Source organism: Pipistrellus hanaki, assembly GCF_964339955.1.
Source record: "Pipistrellus hanaki genome assembly, chromosome: 3".
In the NCBI taxonomy this organism is placed as follows: Eukaryota; Metazoa; Chordata; class Mammalia; order Chiroptera; family Vespertilionidae; genus Pipistrellus; species Pipistrellus hanaki.
Window position 1 is genome coordinate 26,580,682 of NC_140505.1, and position 23,062 is coordinate 26,603,743.

The 23,062-nt window shown below is 42.3% G+C and overlaps 1 protein-coding gene across 1 annotated transcript in view; it reads right to left on the minus strand.

Annotated features, from left to right (window-relative positions):
* The window catches only part of LOC311620471 (uncharacterized protein), a 110,675-nt gene extending 89,027 nt beyond the window's left edge, over positions 1 to 21,648 (minus strand). Inside the window, exon 1 of the mRNA XM_084879932.1 lies at positions 21,630 to 21,648. The gene's annotated coding sequence lies outside the window, so the exon portion shown is untranslated. The remainder of the gene's footprint in view (positions 1 to 21,629) is intronic.
* Between the last annotated feature and the right edge of the window lie 1,414 nt (positions 21,649 to 23,062).

Below are 23,062 nucleotides of genomic sequence, written 5' to 3' on the forward strand. Positions count from 1 at the left end.
ATACATTATAATTATTGGTTAAGACAAAGCAGAGACAGTTCTCTCTAAGTGCTCATTTCATTGTGAAAGGTTTAATAAACAATTGTATTAAGTTGGTGGCTTATTAAGCAGTAATAAAGTGATCAACAACTGGTCCAAACAAGACTTAAAAACACCTTGCAAATACTTTGTAATGTATTTTCCATGTAAACTAGTTATGAAATACCAATATTCTTAAAACATCAATACACATTAGCAATGCATTTACTTTCTGTTTTTAGACCTATCCTATTCAATTCCCCCCAAAAGCTTGTTAAATACTCTTCTAATCAGATGCACAACCTTCAAAACAAATGAGCTGAGAGTTGCTGTCATTGGCATCAATCTGAAAGTCTCATAATACGGTACATTTTCAGCCTTGTTTTGCTTTTGCCTGACTTGAAGCCAAAAAGCTTAAAAAAAAAAAATGCATTCACCAAAAACAGAGTAAACTGCCAAGGCATAAATTGAATTCTGAAGATTATCTGCAGTGCTAGCCATTATTAGCTTTTATTGTCTTTGTTTAAAAAAATGGATTTATGGTCTGAACTGTGGATTGTCTTATACTAGCATTTTTGTAATTTTTACCCACTGTACCAAAAATGATACTTTCCTTGTTTTCTAAGATTTAAAAAAAATTAAATTATGTAGTTTTCTTAGGATACCAGTCACATTTCTATTTTTAAAAAATGATTATTGTCTTTTTTTTTTATTTAATTACCAGCAAATCCAACTATACCAAGATTCATACACTATTTCCTAACTCACCATCAGTGGGGCCAAGGAATGGAAGTAGGAGGTGCATGTTCAGCCCCTTCCTATAAAAGCACATTAACAGGCAACACATAGTGTCAGTTTAGACCTTGAATTCCTATTTATTCTTCACTTGGAGTTTGGTGGATACAGTCTCTCAAATTGCAGATGCTCTCTAAGTTACTACGTCAGTTTTTCCTAGGCAAAACTCTCAAAGTATATCACACATGTTGGCCACTTTAGTAGAGACCGTCCCACCCCCAACTAGGGCCTGTGCTTGAATTATTTATTTATTTATTTTGGTTTCCTGGAGTTCTCATAGATTTCTAGGAAAACAGCTGTCTTTTAAAAAATAACATTTACCCATCATCTAATTTAATAATTTTAAAAATATGGAACACAGCGACCTGGGGAATCTCAAAACTATATAAAGGGTCCCAAGATCCAAACAATATTCATGATTATACCAAGATGTTTCTTGTCCTTTTCACTGTGCTGACATTTGGACATTGGTTGATGGTACAGAATCAATGGTGAGTAAGCTGCTAAGTTTGGGCCCACATTCAAGCAGTGAAGCCAAGTGGTGCTAGTAGTCATGTATGCTTCACTGCCCCATGTTCACAGGAAAAAATAGTTACCATTGTATTCGTCAGCCATGTGTTCATGGGAAATGATAGTAATAAGGCCAGTTGTATTTAAGAGTTACCTTGACAATGCTGTAAAAGGGTAAATTTTATTAATTCTGGACCCTTGAGAATTTGTCTTTTTAGTGTTCTATGTGGTGAAGTGGGAAGTATGCACATTCAAGTGCAATGGCCCTCTTGGCAAAATCACTGTGAGAATGAGTTGCAAGCCAAACTAGCCACTTTTTTTCATTTTTCTTTTTAAATATATTTTTATTGATTTCAGAGAGGAAGGGAGAGAGAGAGAAACATCAATGATGAGAGAGAATCATCGATTGGCTGCCTCCTGCACGCCCCACACTGGGGATTGAGCCAGAAACCCGGCCATCAGACCATGACCGGGAATCAAACCATGGCCTCCTGGTTCATAGTTTGATGCTCAACCACTGAGCCATGCCAGCCTGGCTAGCCACTTTTCTTTCTTGATGGAATGCCATCTTTACATGGAAGAACACCCAGCAAACTATGGATATTGAGATTTAAATATCTGGTGAAAGTGAATGAAGGAGCCTGTCAATTCAAAGAAAATAATTAAAAATATTTGTTGCCAATATTAACTTTTGATTTTTGAAATAAAAATTCAATGTTTTGAAAACTTGCATCTGCTACTATGAGCTTCATATTATCCCAATTCTTAAATGCTTTTCTGATGAGATTGGTAGTGATTTTAATATATGTAATTTTTGGATAATAACGAAATGAGTAAACTGCATGACTCAGTGACCAATATTTTCCAAATGACCAATGTCAAAAAATCATGATTGATAAAAGATTCATTCAAAGTGCAATATAAACCAATGGATTTAAATGTAAAATACTCCAAAATGTTCATGGACATATTTTCAGATTCTACAGTGTAATTAACCTCCTATAACAGTGATTTTCAACCCTTTTAATCTCATGGCACACATAAACTAATTATTAAAATTCTGCCACACATCACAAACTATATATATATTTTTTTACCAGACTGATAAAAAAAAAATAGGGATAATTTTGATTCATTCACACCGAATGGCTATTATTGTGTTGGCTGTTGTCATTTTTTTAAATTTGACAATCTAGCAGGGGTCCTCAAACTTTTTAAAGTGGGGGCCAGATCACGGTCCCTCAGAGAGCTGGAGGGCTGGACTATATGAACTACTAATTCCTACTGTAACACCTCGGCTGCGCTCACTGCCCAAAAAACCTGGCGGGCCGGATCAGACTCCTCTGCGGGCCGCATGTGGCCCGCGGGCCGTAGTTTGAAGACCCCTGATCTAAAGCAAGGGTGGGGAATGTCTGTCCCGAGGGCAGTATAAGGCTGGAGAAATCATTTGGTCTGGCCCTACCAAGGCATTAGGGGTGAGTTAATTAAAAGTTCGACCAAAGATAGCAAGCTAATTTTTAAGTTGATAATTTTGTATGGCCTGTGAATGATGTTATAAATACTCAAATGGCCCTTGGCAGAAAAAAGGTTCCCCACCCCTGATCTAAGGGAAAAGAGGTCAGTGCCCATGATTAAATAGGTATTCCATGTTTTAAAACTTCTTTCAGTCCACCTGTTGAAAATCACTGGCCTATAGATACTAATATGTTATGTTTTGGTGCAGTAACAAAGAATATCCACAATTATTTAAAAGGGCTGTTAAAATATTCTTCTCATTTCTGACTACATATCTGTGTAAGACCCATTTTTTTTCGTGTGCTTTAACAAAAATAACATAGCACTAGATTGAATATTTAAACAAATATGAGAATCTAGCAGCCTTCTTTTGAACCAGATTTAAAATAATGCCTGTTTGCACTAAATTGCTTCTCTTTTCTTGAAAATATAGTCTTTTTTATAGAAATAGGTTAAAAAGTAATACCTATTTACTTATTAATCATTGTCATTTTATACATTATTGCCATTTTTAAATAAGAAATAAATATTCTAAAATGTAGCAGTGCTAATTTTTAATATGGTAAACATTTATAGGTATAACTCACATAGACAAAAGCTCTTAAGGTATTCTATATTTTCTATGCATATGTTTTGGCCTAGAGACCAAACATTTAAGAATTGCTGCTCAGAAAGTACCTACTATGGCCATGCAAATGTAATATGGTTGCAAGTACACTTTACTTTCCTGATACTGAATTCAAGAAGAAATTAAATTAATTAGAGCCAACTTCAATTTCCTTATTTCCAGCTCCAAAAAGAGTGTTTAAGATATACTGTATTTTGTCATGTCATAAAATAATCATTGGGATGATGGCAGCTTAATTTTAATATTAGTTTGGACACCAAGAATATTGTCCTCATTGGATGAAATTAAAACCAGCTTTAATGAAAGATTACAATAATATTTCATTAAAATTAGTTGGGAGAGTGGGGGATATTGATATTAGAAATCAAATTCAGGAGTCAATGGTTGGCAAAGTGTGGAGAAGTGGCACCCTTGTGGGGCTCCTTTTTCCTTGAACTGCAAGCACATTGAAAAGAAATGACCCTCTGGGAAAGGAAATCTCTTCCTACTCTTTCTTTGCATACGCATGAGGTCTTGTTGCCTGGATCATCTATCTCCTGATGCCAGTTGAGCAAACTATGTATGAATCTGAGTTATTTATACCATTGTCTTGACTTCATTTACAGAAAAACCTAAATGTTACCTCTATGAACTCTCATAGAAACAATGAGATCCTTCCTTCTTGCCATTTTCAGGGTGTCAGTTAGTCCTCTGGCTAGTTCTTCTCATGGTTGTTTCCACTCAGATGTCATACATGGACCAGGTCCTCTCGTGACAATGTCCAAGGGAAGAAAAGGACATATTTTTCCACGTGCTCCATTTTATAAGAAAAGAAATCAATCAAATGCCCTTGAATGGACTTTCCTTCACCTTTCGCCAGCTGGAAGGCATGCCTATACCTTCCTTCTTAGTGAACAGACACCTGTGACAATTTCCCTGCTCCTTGGGTTGGGACTGGGACCCTTTCCCTTGAAGCACCTGATCACAGGAAGAGGGTAAAAACTTGAAAGTCAGGATTTCATTAAAAAGGGGGAAAACAGCATGTGTGAATGGCTGTGGGCAGACACCTAATAGCGTCCACTACAAAGAGAGAACATATGGGCAGAACCCATATGAGATTTCCCACATTGTCAGACTTGGGAGGGAATGGAAAGACCCTGGGGAAATTTCCCTCTTGGAACACTGGGCATGCATGTAGTCGTCATTTGGCACCACCAGACCTTTGAACACCAGTAGGCCCCAACCCCTTGAAAAGCTTTTAGTTTCTATCCTCACTCTCTGCTTCTTATTTCCAAGGTTTTCCAACAGTGCTCTGAACTTCAGACATTAGTAAAGAAAGTGACTTCAGTAAGCAAGAACAGGGTCCCAATTTCCCATTCCTCCAGTATGAATTATAAGACCCCAAAAGCGAGTTCAATGTGCCGATCTTACATCTCTCTCCAGATCCCTGCAGAGCTGATGTTGCCAAGTGAACACATTTATCCAGCATCAACTGCCCTGAGTGAACAGAGGATCTGTTAGTGCATAAGTAGAGATGAAAAGAGGACTCATAAGACGAGTGGGAAATGCCCCTAATGTAGTTTCTCCATCTACAAATATAAGTGGAGAGAAGAGAGGAAGGCTCTCTGAATGCTCACTTAGCTCCTCAGGACTGGATACGAGAGGAATAAACAAGCAGCTAGAGTCTGACTGGGAAGGAAGATGAGAGGGTGTTATTGATCCAAAGAAGAAAAAGTAAATGTAACGTTAACTTTAATCCAGTGTGAAAGGCATAGGGAGATGATAGATTTTAAGTGAAGACAATGTAAAATTCAATGTCATACATTGTATGTATATAATGAATTAGTAGGCGATTTTCAAATGAAAGACAACTCATAAAATAAAACACAAAGCTCTCAGTACAGGCAAGTTAAAATATTGTATTTTCTGGAAGTCTATTTTTTAAAAAAAAATCTCCTCATTTTGATCAACTATAACTTGTGATAAATAAGTAAATCTTACAAGTCTAAATAAAAAGCAACTTGGATTTTATGGTAAATAGTTGTAGGGAAAAACTGAGATATAATGATTTATGCAATATAAAATTTATTACTTGGGTTCAAGGGAAAAAATTAACAGTATATTAATTATTGGAAGATTTCCTATTATAATTTTATGTCACCAGAACAAATTGATCCTATAGTAGATAGAAAGGCATAATCTTTGATTATTTATATATGTACTAAAAATAGAATCTATCTTTTACACAGAAACTAAAGGTGCCTTGGTTTATCTTTAACAAGGTTTAGGTGGATATACCTTTACTATAAAGAAACACATTAAATATAAAAAAAAAAGAACAAAAATATTTGTGCACAAAATGTACATAGATATATCAAGGCCATGATTTCTTTTTAAGCTACATGCTATGTACAGTTAAGTGGGGGGAAACTACACGACATTGCTGCAGCCAGTTCCTGTGAAAATAGTACTTACAAGTGTTACCAGCAGTCAGTATACATTAATCCCCTCTCCCATCAGTTAATTACATCACCCTTTAAGATAGACGTATAATGTAATTAGAGATTTGAATAGTTCACAGCCAGATCACTTAAAGTAACATTGTTAATGGGCTCTGGAAGTTCTCCCTTTAATATTGCCAGTGTTATAACTTCTAATTACCTTAATAATTAGGGCTCTGTCACTCGTGATTGAGGTAACAGCTCCTAACGCTAATGGGTATTGGAGGTCTGGTACAAGGCATGTTTTGATGTTCTCATCTAGTTGCTTAGGGTCGGGAGGAGCTATTTGCCCTTGGAAACCTGGCGGTTGCTATGAGGTGGCCCGGGCATCCTTACCAACCATTTTAATGCCTCCTCTGCCACTGCTGTTTTCATTCAAGAAAGAATGTATAAACTCTATTCACTGACGACTACTCAGGAAATGCAAATGTGGCACCTATGGATGGAATTTTCTGAATTTCAATTGCTCCTGTTGCTAGAACTACAAAATAACGGTATAAACTTGGATGTCAAATCAACTGGGATTGAAATGAAAAGGCACCAAAATTTCTTTCATGGGTGGTTAGGATCTGCTGTTAATCGATGAAGGTGAGAGATTTGAGAGTAAATGGGGAAAATGTGAAGAATCTTGCTGTCCTGTTGAGAGTTGTATGGAAGCATGCGGATGGGGGACATGGGGTTATGCCTGGTAATTTTATGTAATTCTATTCAAAGGACAGAAAATAAGCTCACATAGACAATTTGGGGGAATAAAAATTATATTTGTAATACTGACTCAGAAAGTATGGTTCTCATAGCAGTACTCTGAGAAGGTGGTCCATTGCCACTCATACCTGGGATACACATGAAGGGGTCAAGGCCCTCTGAAATGCCATCTCAGCCACAAGTCCTTGGACCCTCAGCCTTAGGTGGGCTCACCTTTCCAGAGTGACTTCTTTCTGTCTGAAGGCTCTTACACTCTGTAACCTTGTGTTATTGTCATTTGCAAATCTACATATTCTCTTCTCACTGTAAGTTTTCTGAAAATAAGTTGCAGAACTAGCCACCTGTGTTGCCCTGCACAGCACTTGGAGCAGTTAGGATGACACTTTGGTCATGAGAGGGTAGTGGTGGATGAGCCATGTCACATCTACTTAAAGGGGAACATTCATGAGGAAATAGCCTGCACGTCACTGGGAATGTAGTTCCAGAATTTGCAATGTAGATGGTGTTATGGGCTGAATTGTGTTTCCCCAAATTCTTGTGTCCAGATTCTGACCCCAGGGCCTCACTGTGACCTTATTTGAGAATAGGATCACTGCAGATGTAATTAGTGAAGATGAAATCATTAGGGTGGGCCTTAATCCTATAGGACTAGTCTATATATACAAAAGCCAGCAACCATAAGCCATAATGACCTGAACAACTGGTTGCTATGGTATCCACAGCAGCCAGCGAACCAGCCTGATCAAGGGGTGGGGGCTGGCTGGCCAACCCCCCTGTGGCCCTTACCCCTGGCCAGCCCCTACCCTGATTGGCCTGCCCCACCCCACTCTGATCGGCTCTAAGCCCCTCCCCTGGCTGGCCCCACCCCTGATCACCTCCTTACCCCAATAGGGGGTGGGGCTGCCAGCTGAGTACTTATTATGGCTGGGCCCTGTGCTAACTTCATTATATGCATTATCTCATTTCTCCTCCAAAGGACCACAACTCCCTGTTCCCAGCCACTGTACCTGGGCTTCAGCACTGTGTGCTGTTATCTCTCAGGATTCTCCCCATCTTGCCACATCAACATCACTGCAGAACATGATTACAAACCACACTGAGGATTCTGGGCTCTTCATTGCTACCCATTGCTCTTTGCATGTGTTGGTGAAAGTGATTGTTGTAGATGTGACCTCAATGCAGGTATCACTTTCCCGGTATTCTTCTAGGTCAGTGGTCGGCAAACTGCGGCTCGCGAGCCACATGCCCTTGAGTTTTTAGCAAAGGCCAGCTTAGGAGTACCCTAATTAAGTTAATAACAATGTACCTACCTATATATTTGAAAAATTTGGTTCTCAAAAGAAATTTCAATTGTTGTACTGTTGATATTTGGCTCTGTTGACTAATGAGTTGGACGACCACTGTCCTAAGTGATTTCCTCCCTTGCCCTTCAGGGGTTTTTATAGGTGAGGGAGATAAAAGTGCTTCAGGACCTGGACGCCACACTCTCAGCTCTAGAGATGATTGCTCTGTGGGCCTACAGAGCCTGGCAATTAACACAGGAAGGGGCTGTCTAAGGACCCATTAACTCAGAGTTCATCCATGTGGGGCAGCCAACCTTACTCTCAGTACCCACCAGAATCCAGGTTTCTCAATGATTTCACATACTTCTGCAGGTTCAGTGAATTCAGGGCATGGGGTAAAGATAGACATGTGGTTTTCTTGCCATTTGGATGTGAAGGAAAGGAGATATCTGCTGTACTGATAGCTGCCATGTAAGCCTGGTTGTCAGCTTACTCTTCTATGAGATAATTCAACGTTCATTAAGTTACAGTATCTGAGCTTCCCTTCTATTTGAAAGATTCACATTGAGAATACCTAGAACAGGTGAATAAGCTGTCATCATTTTTGAATATTTGATTGGAGAACAGACAGAAAACCTGAGTCATGTTCTTTGAAACTTGCTTTGATGACAATTACTAGTTTTAAAAGTCCTTGACAATAAGCCTCAGTGGCCATCCTTGTGCCAACCGCTTTCTGTAACCAATGATTTTGTCTGAGATAGCTGTTATCAACCCTGTGACTCTTTTGGGGATAAAAGATGGCCATGAGAGGTAGCACAACGAACCCTGGGGCACACACTGGGACACCCCTGAGCTTTCTCTCCTGGTGCAATGGGCCAACTGATCCACAGAAACCTTTTGGGGCAGTTGGAGGTTTCCAGCAAGGCTACTGGGCAGGAACCTGGGCTGAATTGCCCACATAGGTAACAATAACCCTGCAATCCACAGTTGGAAAAAACAATTAAGCTCTTTTTTAAACTTTTTTCTTAGTTCAGTCTCGGGAGACTCTCCTTTTAAGAGAAAAAGATGATGACTCTCTCCTCAATCAGCATGCGGCACGTTTATCTGCAGCAGGACCTAGTTGGTCATTGACACAGGTGCTTCAATAACAGCCTTGGTTCACATGCGCTGAGTACTTACTATGGCTGGGCCCTGTGCTGACTTCATTATATGTATTATCTCATTTGTTCCTCAGAACAACCTTGAGACATAGCAAGTAATTTTGTCCCCATTTTACAAATGAGAAAAATGAGATGTGGAGTGGGTAAATCACTTGCCTGAGGTCACAGGAACAGCAAGTGGCAGAACTGGACACCCAAGTTGTGAGGTGGAAGATAAATATTTTAATCTCTTGAGTGGCACAAACTGTTTTGCACTGGTAGATATATACTTATATCATTCCAATTGCATTATAAATCCTATATATGTAGTCTTCACATACATATTAAATAGATAGGTGGTTCAATTAATGAATTGGTTGAGCTCCCAAAAGACCCAATTTGATCTGCTATTGAATCACTTTCTTTCCTAAGTAAATAAATATATAATTAAAGTCTATAAATATAGTTTCATCACAGAGTAGTAATAGGAGCCTAAGTAGTAATAAGAGCCTAAGTACGACAGTGAGAACCTATGAGTACACATAGCATACTTTAATATATACAGACCATTAAGAGGTAACCTTATCATCCTTTATGACCCAAGATGAATAACACCATTACCCCCTTTATTGAAGTCTATGTTTATAGGAAATGATTATAATGCTGAGAATAAATTGAAGTCCACTGTGGCACTGGGTATTTTCTTCTACTATTCTCAGGAGGATCACCCACATGTGAACTTAGGCTCTAGGAGATAATTATAAAATTCCATCCTGGTGGCTTCAATTCAGTTACTCTGTCCTGAAGGACATTTGGCTTTACTAGATCAGAAAGAAGAAACAGTCAAAAGTCTAATCTCTTTCACTGAGAATGCTCTACCTCCAGGCTTCTCTCCTTGGGATGTACTTCTGGAAAACACGGTTATCACAAATGCCAAGAAAGATAATCTTAGAAGGATTCATACTTCCTTTTCTTATTTGTAGCTTCTTTGGGTGGTATCCTCCCATAGCCTACAGAGGACATCACAGGCTCCTGCCCAGAGCGGGCCAAATATTATCTCAAACTAGTGCTCACCAAAGAACTGACTGGAGAAAGATCCAGGAGGCAGTACATAGTCTTAATAGAAAACCTATCAGGCTCAGATGAATGAACTTGTAATATTCCCTGGGGCTTTTGGATTAAATGCAGACTTTAATAATTGCTCTAATTACTGCTGTTGTGATTCTACCTTTGAATCTACATCAAACAAACATACAGCAATTATTACACTTGCATTTAATCTACTAGTTCCAGGGATTCTGACTGTCATTATTTCCTCCTAATATACCTTTACCTGTAAAATAAAACCAGAGATAAAAATTGTTTTTAATTTAGTGGTAAACATGTATTTAGCTCCTAATGATACAATTTCCTTTTACACAGGGATGAGAAGTTTTCAATAACGCAGCAGTTCCCACCCACCAGGTCATTAAAGCTGATACATCCCTTGTGACCTGGCATACTTGTAGAGCTTTCTTCTGGAAAATAGCTTATGATTGTTATAATCCTCCACCAAGGCTAAAGAAGGAGAGATATGTGTGTAAGAGTGTAGATCGAGAGGTACCCAGAGACCCTGAACTGCCCCCAACCTCCACATCTCACTTCTATTTACCCTGCCACGGTGACTAAAATAGTTTCCATGGGGTCTACAATGAATGCCCCTGTGTCTAAATGGCCTCTGTAGCTTACTAGCTGTGTGACCATGGGCAAGCTACTCTTCTGACTCAAGTTTCCTCATTAAAGAATTATAGTAGCACCTGCTTTAATGGGTTGTGGTGGGAATTAAAGGAGAGAATACAGTACTTCCCAAACTTGCTAAGTTGTTACAGGTAACAAAGATGCTATTAAAAAAATACATATTTCCAGCCCTCCCCATATGGATGTTAATTTAGAAGGTCTTTGTGCAGGAAAGGTGAGAATCTGTATGTTTAATAAACACCGCAGAACAATTTATGATGGAGGACATAACAGAGAAATGAAGCTTTCACCACGGTAGATTCTCAGTAGATGGAGCCAGGAGTCTATTAAAATGAGTATACCCTTGGCCTTAGTCCCTGCCAAGCACACAGTGGAGCTGGGAGCTGAACTGTTCGTCTGTGTGTAAGGAGGACGGACCTGGGCTGGGCTAGGTTCTGGTGAGAGAAAGTTGCTAAGGAAAATTCAGACAATGGGGCTACCAGGGAAGAAAGGTGACCCAGATAGGGGTTTGGGAGAAGTCAAACTGCCAGGTAGGCTCTAATCTATAGCTGCTGCCAAGTGGGGGTGGATCGGCCCTTCAGGGAGAGGCAGGAAATACTGTGGACAACCTCACTTAATGCTCCCAAATCCTACCCCTGAGCCAAATGTTGATAGTCACCAGGTCTTTATGCCTACTGCCATGGTTCTCACCCTGGCTGATCATTATTTTTCACTGCATGCTGGGACCTTCCCCCGGGAGGGAGTGGCTTAGTCGGTCAGGATCAGGGCCCACATCTGGCAATGCTTGAAACTGCTCTGGAGGTCTACAGGGTGGAGAATCCCAGTCATGGAGTCTACACTACATGGAAACTTCAAGGTTACTGAACTTGTTCTCAAGTTCTATCTGTTCTCCGTGTGATCTGGGTTCTATGTGGCTTCTGTTATGCATTTTTTACTTCTGTCCAGTCATCCATTTCTACTGATACCACCCACAAAGCAGATTTCCTTAGAAATAGAATAAGAATACTGACATATTTCAGGGGAAAAGTAACAAACCACCAAGTATTTTCATGATACAGCAGAGGCCTGGAACAGCAGTCACTCTCATCGATTATAGAATGAGCCTCAGGTCAGCTTTGGTTGGGGCCATTAAAAATGCACCCAAGAGCCGAAACCGGTTTGGCTCAGTGGATAGAGCGTTGGCCTTCAGACTGAAAGATCCCAGGTTCGATTCTGGTCAAGGGCATGTACCTTGGTTGTGGGCACATTCCCAGTGGCGGATGTGCAGGAGGCAGCTGATTGATGATTCTCTTTCATCGATGTTTCTAACTCTCTATCTCTCTCCCGTCCTTTCTGTAAAAAATCAATAAAATATATTTTTTTAAAAATGCACCCAAGAATTACAACGTCCGGTGATTTTTCCTATTACATTTCTTTGTGAAATTCATCATTTCTGAACAAAAAGCTTCCTGCTTTTTCATGAGTTGAATTCTGTCCCTCCAAAATTCACATGGACTGTCCTAATGCCCAGTACTTTAGAACGTAACCTTATTTGGAAACAGGGACATTGCAGATGGAATTAGTTAAGGTGAGCTGACACTGGCGTATGGTGGGCCCTAATCCAATCTGGCACATGGAGACACAGACAGGAACAAGATGGCCATGTGATGACAGAGACAGAGGTTGTGGTGGTGCTTCTACATGCTAAGCAATGCCAAAGACTGCCAGCAAACTGCCAGAAGCTGCGGGAGAGGCACAGGAAAGATTCTCCCTCCCAGTCTCAGAAGGAACCAACCCTGCTGATACCTGGGTCTTGGACTTCCAGCCTCCAGACTGAGAGAGAATACATTTCCATTATTTAAGCTGCCCAGAGTGCAGTATTTTGTTGAGGGAGCCCTCACAGACTAATATGTAGTATTCTCACTCACTGCCTATCTTTACTTATATTTTTCTTTTTCAAATCTCTCTTCTTTGGTGAACACAAAAAAGTAAAGGACTGATACTGTGGTTCTACAACAGATGAGACTGACTGGATTAGGTTAAAGTAAAATGATTTGATAAGATGACTTTTCTTTTTGCATGTATATGAATGTAAGTAACTAGTTTAAATACATTTTTTCCCCTAGTATGTGTATTCTGCATGGCTGTAGAAATATCCAGGCATGCCAGGACCGGTTTGGCTCAGTGGATAGAGCGTCGGCCTGTGGACTGAAAAGTCCCGGGTTTGATTCCGGTCAAGGGCATGTACCTTGGTTGCGGGCACATCCCCAGTAGGGGGTGTGCAAGAGGCAGCTGATCGATGATTCTCTCTCTCATCGATGTTTCTAACTCTCTATCCCTCTCCCTTCCTCTCTGTGAAAAATCAATAAAATATATTTTAAAAAAAAGAAAAAAAAAGAAATATCCAGGCAGCAGCAGCAGCCATGGCAAATGGAAGAGAGCTGCCTGTGACTGCACCACTGAGATGGGGTCGTGGTCTTAGAGATACTGTCTGTGTGTGAATGTAGGTGCGCGCGCACACATGCACACATGCATTGCATGTTACCTATTATATGCATTGCATAAATCTGTATTGTCCATCTGTAGCACTCAGCACTACCATTAAACTCTAACATCACCCATGCAACAGAGCTATGGTTATGTCCTTATTTACCAATTAGTGGAACACAGGTAAGTTTAGTGACTTAGCCCAGGTACCACAGGCAGAAGCTCTTTCAGTGGTAGAAGAAACAAAAATAAGTAAGAGACTGGATCATTTCTTTTCTGGCCCTGAGTTCTAGGAGGCAACAGAGCATACTCTACTAGTGCAGGAAGGGCTGTGCAGATGCAGAGATCAGACTCAGTCCTTCTTATTTGGGGCATATGTTGTCGTTTGCAGACAAGGACTAGAGCTCAAGGATGCTGACCTGGTGGTTAGGTTGGGGCAGGGACCCCAGCCAGCACTGCCCAAGGCCCTCTCTGCTGTGTGGGCTCCTCTATTTAACTGGGAAACCTCACTTTTGAGACGGGATAGGACCACAGAGGGAGAACATGGATCCAAGTGATGGTTAAATGAGAATTTTCTAGATGAACAGCTAAGCCTTCATGAGATGCCACCTATTGATATTTCTCTCCCCTCCCACTCTAATCCTTCATCCCATTCTAGGACCATAGCAAAAGGACGAGCTACCTTCAATGTATGCTTCTGTCAGGCACTTATTTGTTCATACTTGCTTATTCTACCCAAGGGCAATCTCCATTAACCTCCACAGAGTACCAGAAAATTCCTTGGAGCCATTACTCCAGTCTGGAGGGCACAGCATAGCCAATCCCTCTGTTCTCCTTCCCAACTCCCTCCAGCACAGAGGTCCTCTAGGATGACATGCTAGAGAAATAGGTATTAGAGGAGGAAATCATATATCTTACCTAATAATAGAGAAACATGTAAATTGACTGTATCTTCGCTATGCCCACAGCCAATCAGAATGAGTATGCAAATTAACCAAACAAAGATGTTGGTTAATTTGCACACATACCTGGGTCCTGGGAATCTCCTCGGCATCCAGGTCACTCCCAGCTGGCCATCAGAGGGGCGGGGGTGGGGGAGGCCTTCCCAAGCCTCTGATTAGAGGGGCACAGGGGGAGGGCCCTGCCCAAGCCTGGGATCAGAGGGAGGGGAAAAAAATCAATGAAAACATATCCTCAGGTGAGGATAAAAAGAAAAATAAATAAAGAAAAAACAAAACAAAACACATCTTGAAAATGCCTAAAGAAAGTTGTCATTTTTTTCATGGTGAAGGGACTGGAGTCCGTGTTGATGAAAATACCTTGGCGGCTGTGGTAACTGGCAGTGGCTGCAGCAGTGGGGTGATGGGGCTGGTGCCTTTCCCTGATCATCCTGGTCACCTCCCGCAAAGGGAGGCCAGACTGCAGCTTATGTCTGCTCCCAACAGGGAGTGGGCCTAAGCCATCAGTAGGACATCCCCTGAGGGTGCCCAGTTTGTGAGAGAGGGCAAGCTGGACTGAGAGACCCCTCCCCAGTGCAAGAATTTTATGCACTGGGCCCCTAGTGCAGTGGTCAGCAAACTGAAGCTCGTGAGCCACATGAAGCTTGTGAGCTGCAGTTTGTGGCTCTGTTGATTAATGAGTTTCTTGACCACTGGGGTAGGGGCTTAATCACAAGGAACAAAACAACCTGTAATTATTGAAATCGAGAGTCTAGGTCAGTGGTTGGCAAACTCATTAGTTAACAGAGTGGCAAACCGCAGCTCTCGAGCCACATGCAGTTTGCAGACCACTGCCCTAGTGTATATATATGATTTCAAAATAGTTTAATGTAAACCATATATATATTTTGATTTGGGCCAGGCTGCTGATTGGATTCCAGAGTTCTCTTTTTTGCATAAGCAACATCTATCCACAAAGTGCATCATCTATGTCTTTTTTTTTTTTTTTAAGTGAAACAATTAATTAAAACCACCCATGAAGCAATCTAAATATATAATATTGGTTTTAATAATTTTTCCTAATAATTGACATTGGTCTCATCTATAGGTAATTCTATATTTTTTAATACAATTTTTTTAAATCTAGTCTTTCCAAAGTATTCAATTTAGTTTCATAAAAAAAGAAAATATTTTTGCACTCATATTTCAATGGCTCATATCATATTTAGTTAAATTATAACATTGCAAGTGGCATAAAATGGTGTTGGAGCAGATACAAGGACATCTTATACAAGTGTGTGCATGTACTTTACTGAAGGAATAAAGAACATTTTTAGGGTGACTTGGTTAAGATGAGGGCTCACTTTGGCTGCTGAGGGCCAACCCCATCCTACTTTTCCCCATGTCTACACTCGAATTTAGATCCTGCCTCCACTTCAATTCATCCCATTCAAAGATGGCCTGGGGGTGAGAGGAGAAGGAGAGGCTGGTAAAAGAATATAAACTTTCAGCTATAAGATGTAAAACATGGTGACTCTAGTTGATAACACTGCATTAATTAGTTGGAATTTGCTAAGAAAGTAGACTCAAATATTTTCAAACTTATGCATAAAGATACATGTGTTAATGAACTAGATGGCAGAAATCCTTCCACAAGGTACACACATATGAAGTCACCATAATGTACACTTTAAATATCTTATTTGTACATTTTATTGTCAACTAGAGGCCGGGTGCATGAAATTCGTGCATGGGTAGGGTCCCTTGGCCTGGCCAGGGATCAGGGCCAATCTGTTGGGTGACCAGCGGGGCGATTGGGGGGTCCCCCACTGGCACCCACCTTGGCTGTCCTGGGGCCTGTGGGGTGGGGGCAGCTCCTGCATTGAGCACCTGCCCCCGGATGGTCAGTGTGCATCATAGTGACCAATAATTACTCCATTCAGTTGATTTGCATATTAGGCTTTTATTATATAGGATGTAGGATATAGGATATAGGACATAGGATTATACCTCAGTAAAGCTGGAAAAATAACAACAGTGTACAGCAAACTGTTGGCTACCTTCTCCTCAGTGCCCTTGAAACAATATAGCCACTGAAACATTTTGGATGTTTTTTCATTCCTTATTCATGACTCTTTCACTGAATATTAACCTGGAACAGAGTCAAGAATTCTACTTTCATTCTGGATACAAATTATGCCACCAAGAATTCTTGCCAAGGCCATGCGAGATCTTTGTCATGGATCATTTTTTGGGAAACAACAAGTGTCTTCACTAGAACTTCTTATACTTTATTTGGTAAGAAATGGTGAAATCAAACTTGTAGGAATGAGTGTAAAGCTCACTTGACTAGAATTTAAAATTGGGAAATCCACAGGTGGAAGTAGGAAGTCACTGACCACAAGGCATCCACAAACTGCAACTCAAGCTGGTGGTGCATACACTGACCCCCATCTCTCTCTCTTCTTTTTCTTTCATATAGTAAAATACACATAATATAACATTTTCCATTTTAAGCATGTTTAAGTGTTCAGTTCAGTGGCATTAATTACATTCCCAATGTTGTGTGACCATCACCATGATCTGTTTCCAAAACTTTACTATCACCCCAAACAGACACTCTGTATCCATTAATCAATAACCACCCATTCTCCCTGCTCCCAAACCCTCATTTCCTTTTTAGCTTTCAGTTTTGGTGAATCAGCATAGGTTTTCCTTTTTATATTTCTTGAATTGACCACACATTTAACTAAGACATAGCTGCTCCTTGTTTTGTATAAAGTAACATCAAAGTGCACACACACATTGTACTGGTATACTGTACTGGATAGGTCTTATCCAACAGATGAGCTCATGAGAATAATCTACTTTTACATATTTTAATCAAATAATGTTGTAAATTATCTAGTAAAAATGAAGTGAGGTGGGGGATTGGAGTGATCTAGGAGATAAATCACATGGCATGCATTTTTACAAATTTAGATTTTATATCTTGTATTTTCCTGAAGCAAAATTTATATATCATTCTAAAACTTTTCTATCTAGGAAAAAAAATCATCATTGTTTCCCTTGGGCATAGATATATCTCATAACTCAAAAGTATATTTAACAAATTTCAGCCTAGCCAAATATATTGCCATAGTAAATTCTTTCTATTTCAGTATTTTCCTCAAATCATGCTAGCCTGTTCATGATAGTTTCACACTATTCAAAAGTGATTTATTCTGGGTGGAATAAATTTCCAGCACAAACCCTCCACAAATATTAGAAATTTGAGATTATCGCATAAATGCCAATGGGAAAGAAATGTTTCTGGAATTGTACTAGCTATTATCAAAACAATAACAGCAGTGACACATGTTTTAGAGATAGAGCACTAGGGATTTTTTAAAGACATTCATTACATGCCCATCTCCGAAAGCAACATCTAATAAGTATAAATATCTTTAAAAGTAAATAAATACATTGAAAAGTATAATTTATTTTAGCCTGTGCACGGATTTTTTTCAAAACCATTTCTCAGAAAATAAAAATCCCATTTCAAGCTGTATGTATTTCATCAGACTTGGAGAAAGAAGAGGGATATCCATGCCCTTTATCACAAGGAAGATACAAGGTGGCCATAATCCTAAAACATATACAGCGTGACACAGTGAAGTCTCGAAGGCTCTCAGAAATGGCTCCGGCGCTGGGAGCAGAGTGTGTTTCCAGAGTATAATCCGGCTGATACAGTGTTCTTTGCAAAAGGCTGTGAGGTCTTGGCCTAATAAGCATAATCTCATTACACTGCAAATAAAAGTTTCCTATTTATCTCCAGATTTCAAATGAATCTAATAAGGCTTATGATACAGTCACCCAATACCCTAATCATATTTCTGCCTATCTAAAAGCAATCAGTAATTGTGTTACAGCAGAACGTGCTGACAATACCTCTGACACAGAAAGGAGAATGAGAGCCCAGCTGTACTAATTAAATTAAATGCTAGGCTGATGGAATACATTTGCTGAAGCCGGGAGAGTATGGGTGCAGAATTAATAAGCATTACGGCTTAGAGCGGGAGATGATATCATAATGGATGCAAGGTTTTGATGTTGAAAGCCTCATTCAGATTCAATGTACCATAATGTACGGATCTGACAGCTGCTTAGAGAGGTGCAGGGCCTTGAACAAATTGCACAGGAACTTTCTCGTTTTTATGTTCCTCTTGGAGGGACATAACATCTTGCATCACCCCCTGAAGCCTAAACATCGCCCGGGCCGGGCTACGAGGAGGCAGCCTCAGCATCTTCGATCTCTCTCTTAGCCCGTTTCCCATCTTCTCACTCTCTCCTCTCTCCTCTCTTCTCTCTCCTGGCTCTGAAACTTTTGTGTCTATCCCTCTGCACTCCCTTTTGGATTAAAATATATATATATATATATATATATATATTGATGCTACGGCGCCAGAATAAGCTGGGGAGAGATCAATATTGAACTAGATTTTCCTACGAGGCATTTTTTTTTTTTCCTTCCATTCTCCTAGGAAAAAACAAGGCTTTCAGGGAAAGAGGTACAAATGGGCCGCTCAGGGGCTGCGGGCTGGTTGCTGCGCGGGCTCGGGGCCTGGCAGCGGGACCGCCCCTCGGAGCTGGGCGGCCTGCTGGTGCCAGCGCAGCACAATCTCCTGCTCATAAATTAGCTGCGCTATCTCCACGGCTGCAGCGCCGGAGCTGCTGTGCCAGCGGCCGGCCGGGATTCATTATCATGAGAATTTTGACAGGATATTAAATTTACTAATCCTGAACTTTCCGGACTGACCCTAACTGGGAACAGACAATGCGGGTGCCTGCCGGGAAAACACTTTCTCTTGTTTTCTTTCGTCGTTCTGCCTTTTTCTCTCCCACCATCCTGCATGTATTTCCCCCCACCCCCACTCTCCCCCCCACCCCCCAACCCAGTCTCCCTCTAGGGACACCAGCATTCAGGCTTCCGGCAGCTTCTCCTCTCCTGGGGGAAGACTCTCTCCTAGCGGGAATCCTAAGAAGAGAGCACACCCACACCTCGGTGGGTATGTGTGTGGAAATACCACATTATACGGCTCAACCCTTCTGACCAGGTTGGACGGCACAGTAGGTAACGAATGGGCTTCTCTGGCTAACAGGATGGGATGCTCACCATTTCACTCAGTTCACCCTTTACCCATATGACACGGACACCTACAGACAAACCAGCATGCAGGTCAGCGGTTATGCTCCATCCTCTATGCACAGGAAGGCACGCACGTAGGCACGCGTGCACACACACTTGCACACGTGCTTCCCTGACATGAGGCCAAATTGTGCGGCCTCGGTCACCTGAGATTTATCGCAGGTACCCTCAGCTCCACGCTACTGAAATTTTGGAAAGACCAACACACACACACACTGTGGTGTTCCCAGCCTCTCCGGCAGAGATGCCCCCTGGTCCCAGCACACCAGGCTCTGCGCGCACATAGGTGGTGATAGCAACTGTTACTCTCTGTTGATTCCGTCTATAAATACACGACACCAGACCCCAGGGATATTTTTAGAAAGTTTCGGGTGACACAGCAGCATCCGGCACCTTGCCCATGGGTAAGCTCTCCGTGCTTCGGAAGAAAAAACAAAACAAAACACGCCACCGATTTCCACTGACGTGCTGCCAGTGTGATCTCTAAATAATTCAGCATTAAAATCCGGCCCGCTCTCCTACCACCCCGAAAAACTCCTGCAAACACAGTGCCAATTAAGTTGCTGAAAACAGCAGATTTCCACTAATACGCCACAGATAAAGCTGACCATTAAATCGCAATTTAACATCCCGGGCAGCGGAGCTGCTGACAGCCTCCAAAGCTTGTAATCTCATTTAACCCCCTCCTGTCAGGAGTGGGCCCGGCCCTCTCGCATAATTCGGCCAAATTAGACCTGACATGGCAACAAGAGAAAGAAAAACCTCTTTAGCTTAAAAGTCAGGCCACAGTGGGCAACATTGACCTTCAGCGTCCCCTGCTCGCCCACGCCGGGTCTCCAGGGATCCGGGAGACATTTACCCCGAGAGAGGAGGAGAGAGAAGAACAGAGGAGGTGGGGCAGGAGGAGGCGGGGGGGGGGGGGGGGGGGGGCGCCTAGACCCAAGGCACTTGGGTTTCCCTGGGGGCAAATTACAGAGAATTTCCCTAGACAATGGAGGGAAATTTCACCTGGGCTTTTTCAAGCCTTTCTTTGGTAATAAAAGATGAACCCCGATGGCTCGGTTCAAACTCTTTCGGCTCAATATTTCCCTTTGCCCGCCGTGGCCTCTGACTTGGAAGCCGGGGGACGCCTCTGCTGGAACACAGTTTCCCTCTTCACGGCCGGAGCCACCGTGCATTTTAAATGAGGTCATCCTGGCTGGTGGCTGGAGCCTTCAAAGCCATCTCCTGGAACTGGCATTTACCGGGGCTCTGTTTTCATAAGGAAATTGGGCCGCCTCTGAGATCCCTGACAAGCGGCATTCTTGACAGGGCTCTTCCACCCAGTCCGCTGATTTTGTTAAGAGGGGCTGGGAGCCAGAGGGGGTGGGGGAGGTGCGGTCCCAGCCCAGACCCTGGAAGAGGATCTGGACACCGTTCTCGGCGGTTCCCAGAGTCAAACCGGAGTTCCTTGAGAGAAAGAGCTGCACCGCATCTTGCGCCTCCCTAATAAACTCAGAGAGCACACCAGAATGACTCAGGCTGCACTCTAAGTCAGAGCAAATCGGGGTCTTTTTTATTTTATTTTAAAAAAGAATCAGTTCTTCAATTTAAAAGTGCTTCCCTCCCAAGGATGCAATCGTGTTTTTGTTTAGTCTCCCGAAACAACGACAACAACAACAACAGCACAAAACAACACAAACTGTTTTCAGCCCAAAAGTCAGTCACAGGGGCCTCTTCCGAAGTTCATGTTCGTGTCTCTACTACCTCTTTGGACCTCAAAAAAGAGCAAACAACAGCACTATCCTCAACAATCCTAGCCTCGCCTCTTTCTTTGCCTGCATTTCAAAAAAACAGAGGTAAACGCACATGTCCAAAACTTCTAAAAGTCAAGGTAAAGTTTAAGAGAGAGAGAAAGAAAGAAGAAAGTGGAAGAGACAGAGAAAGAGAGAGAGAGACAGAGAAAAAGAGAGACAGAGAACAAGAGAGACAGACTCCGAGAGAGACAGACTCCGAGAGAGACAGAGCGGGAGCTTCTCCTTCTGCACCTGAGTGACTCACTCTCTGCAGGAAGCAGTTCGGCAAACGTATGAATAAATTATGCCTCACAAAAGGAGAGAAAAGCCAAGATGCCTGCGAGGAGGAAACTTCTGGACCTCCCAGGCGTCAGCTGCTCAGCTTTGCAGCTGCCCCCCAGCCGGCCCCTCACTCCTGGGCTTGGGCCACCCCGGAGCCTCCTGTAACTCACCTGTCCCCGCTCCCAGGGGCCACACAGCAGGAAGGCGCTCTCAGCGCTCCCAGCAGAGGCAGCCCCCTCTGCGGCGGTCCTTCACCTGCTGCAGAGGCCGGGCTCTCAGGTGCTGCCGGTGAACTCAAAGTCTGACGTCCCTCCCCATGTTCCCCCTTTTGCTCCTGGCGTAAAAGCTAGCTGAACTGGCTAGCAGAAACCGCCTCAATGTTTATTTCAACTTCCCGGGGCTGCAGTGGAGCGAAGTCCTGCCTGCCTGAGCCTTTCTGCAATGGAGTGGTTTATTTAATTTGTCAGTATAATGGGAGCGGCTGAATGAGAGACAGAGAATGCAGTGTGGTATAAAAGAAACAAAGGCTAAAAGTACCACTATTTTGATTCCCTTTTTAAAATTACTTCCAAAGTGTGGTGTCTATTGTGAGGAATAATGCTGAACAAAGCACAGTGTCTTGGCAATATTCACAGAGCTTATTCACCCACAGCCAGTTCTGTCTGTACATTCAGAGGTAGAATACACTTATAAATGATGTATTGGAAGGACTATAGCTCCTATTGTGTCCCCAGTGTAAACAAAAAGGCAGACAGGAGCTGAATGGCATATGGGCAGCAAGGCCACACTGGGTGCAACCATTCCCCCGGTTCTGGGGAGGGAAATCCGAAATCGGCTACCACCCCCTCAGAGTCACAGTGACGAAGGCTCAGTCTAGGAGCGCCCCCACGGTCTCCTCTTCATCCATCACCCCTGATTTGCACCTGCAGGAACTTCTAGAAGGTTACCCCGGGAAACAGACCAAGGATATGCCTTGCTGCCTACACTTCCAGGTGTGAAAGGTGAACCCTAACCCTTTGACAATTTCCAGAATATTCCACCGAAAGGACGCTTGTCTCCTCCACTGATAACAGCTTCCCTAAGTTTCGGAAGACTCGGTGATGTCCTCCATGTGCCCTACATAGGGGCCGTGAGGGGTTCCTTTGGTGGGCGGTGTGGGACCCTACATTTTACGCAGCTTTTTTTGTTTAATCTGTCACGTGTAGCAGATAAGTATTTCTTTAGTTAAACGGCTCCACCGCCTTTGTGAGAAAAGAGCCCTGGGGGTTATAAATTGCACTCTTCTACTTCCCTGCACATTTCAGGAAAAGGCACTTTTGGAATATGGGTTTTCTTCTGTTCAAACATTTTTGGACAATTTCATGCCAATAGGAAAAAACGACTTAGCTCTTTAACTGTAATTCTTGTCCCAGCCTAGGAATCACAGGGAGTAACCACTCACCTTCCCTTTCAATCCAGCGTCTATGTAGGCCGCCTCTGTTCCGGCTGCTGTTTCTGACACGGGGGGCGGGGGGGGGGGGAAGATAAGGAGAGCCTGTAGTGATGTCATAGGGGCGTACATTCCCAGCACTCACCTGAAGTTTGGACAGTTTTGGTTTTTATA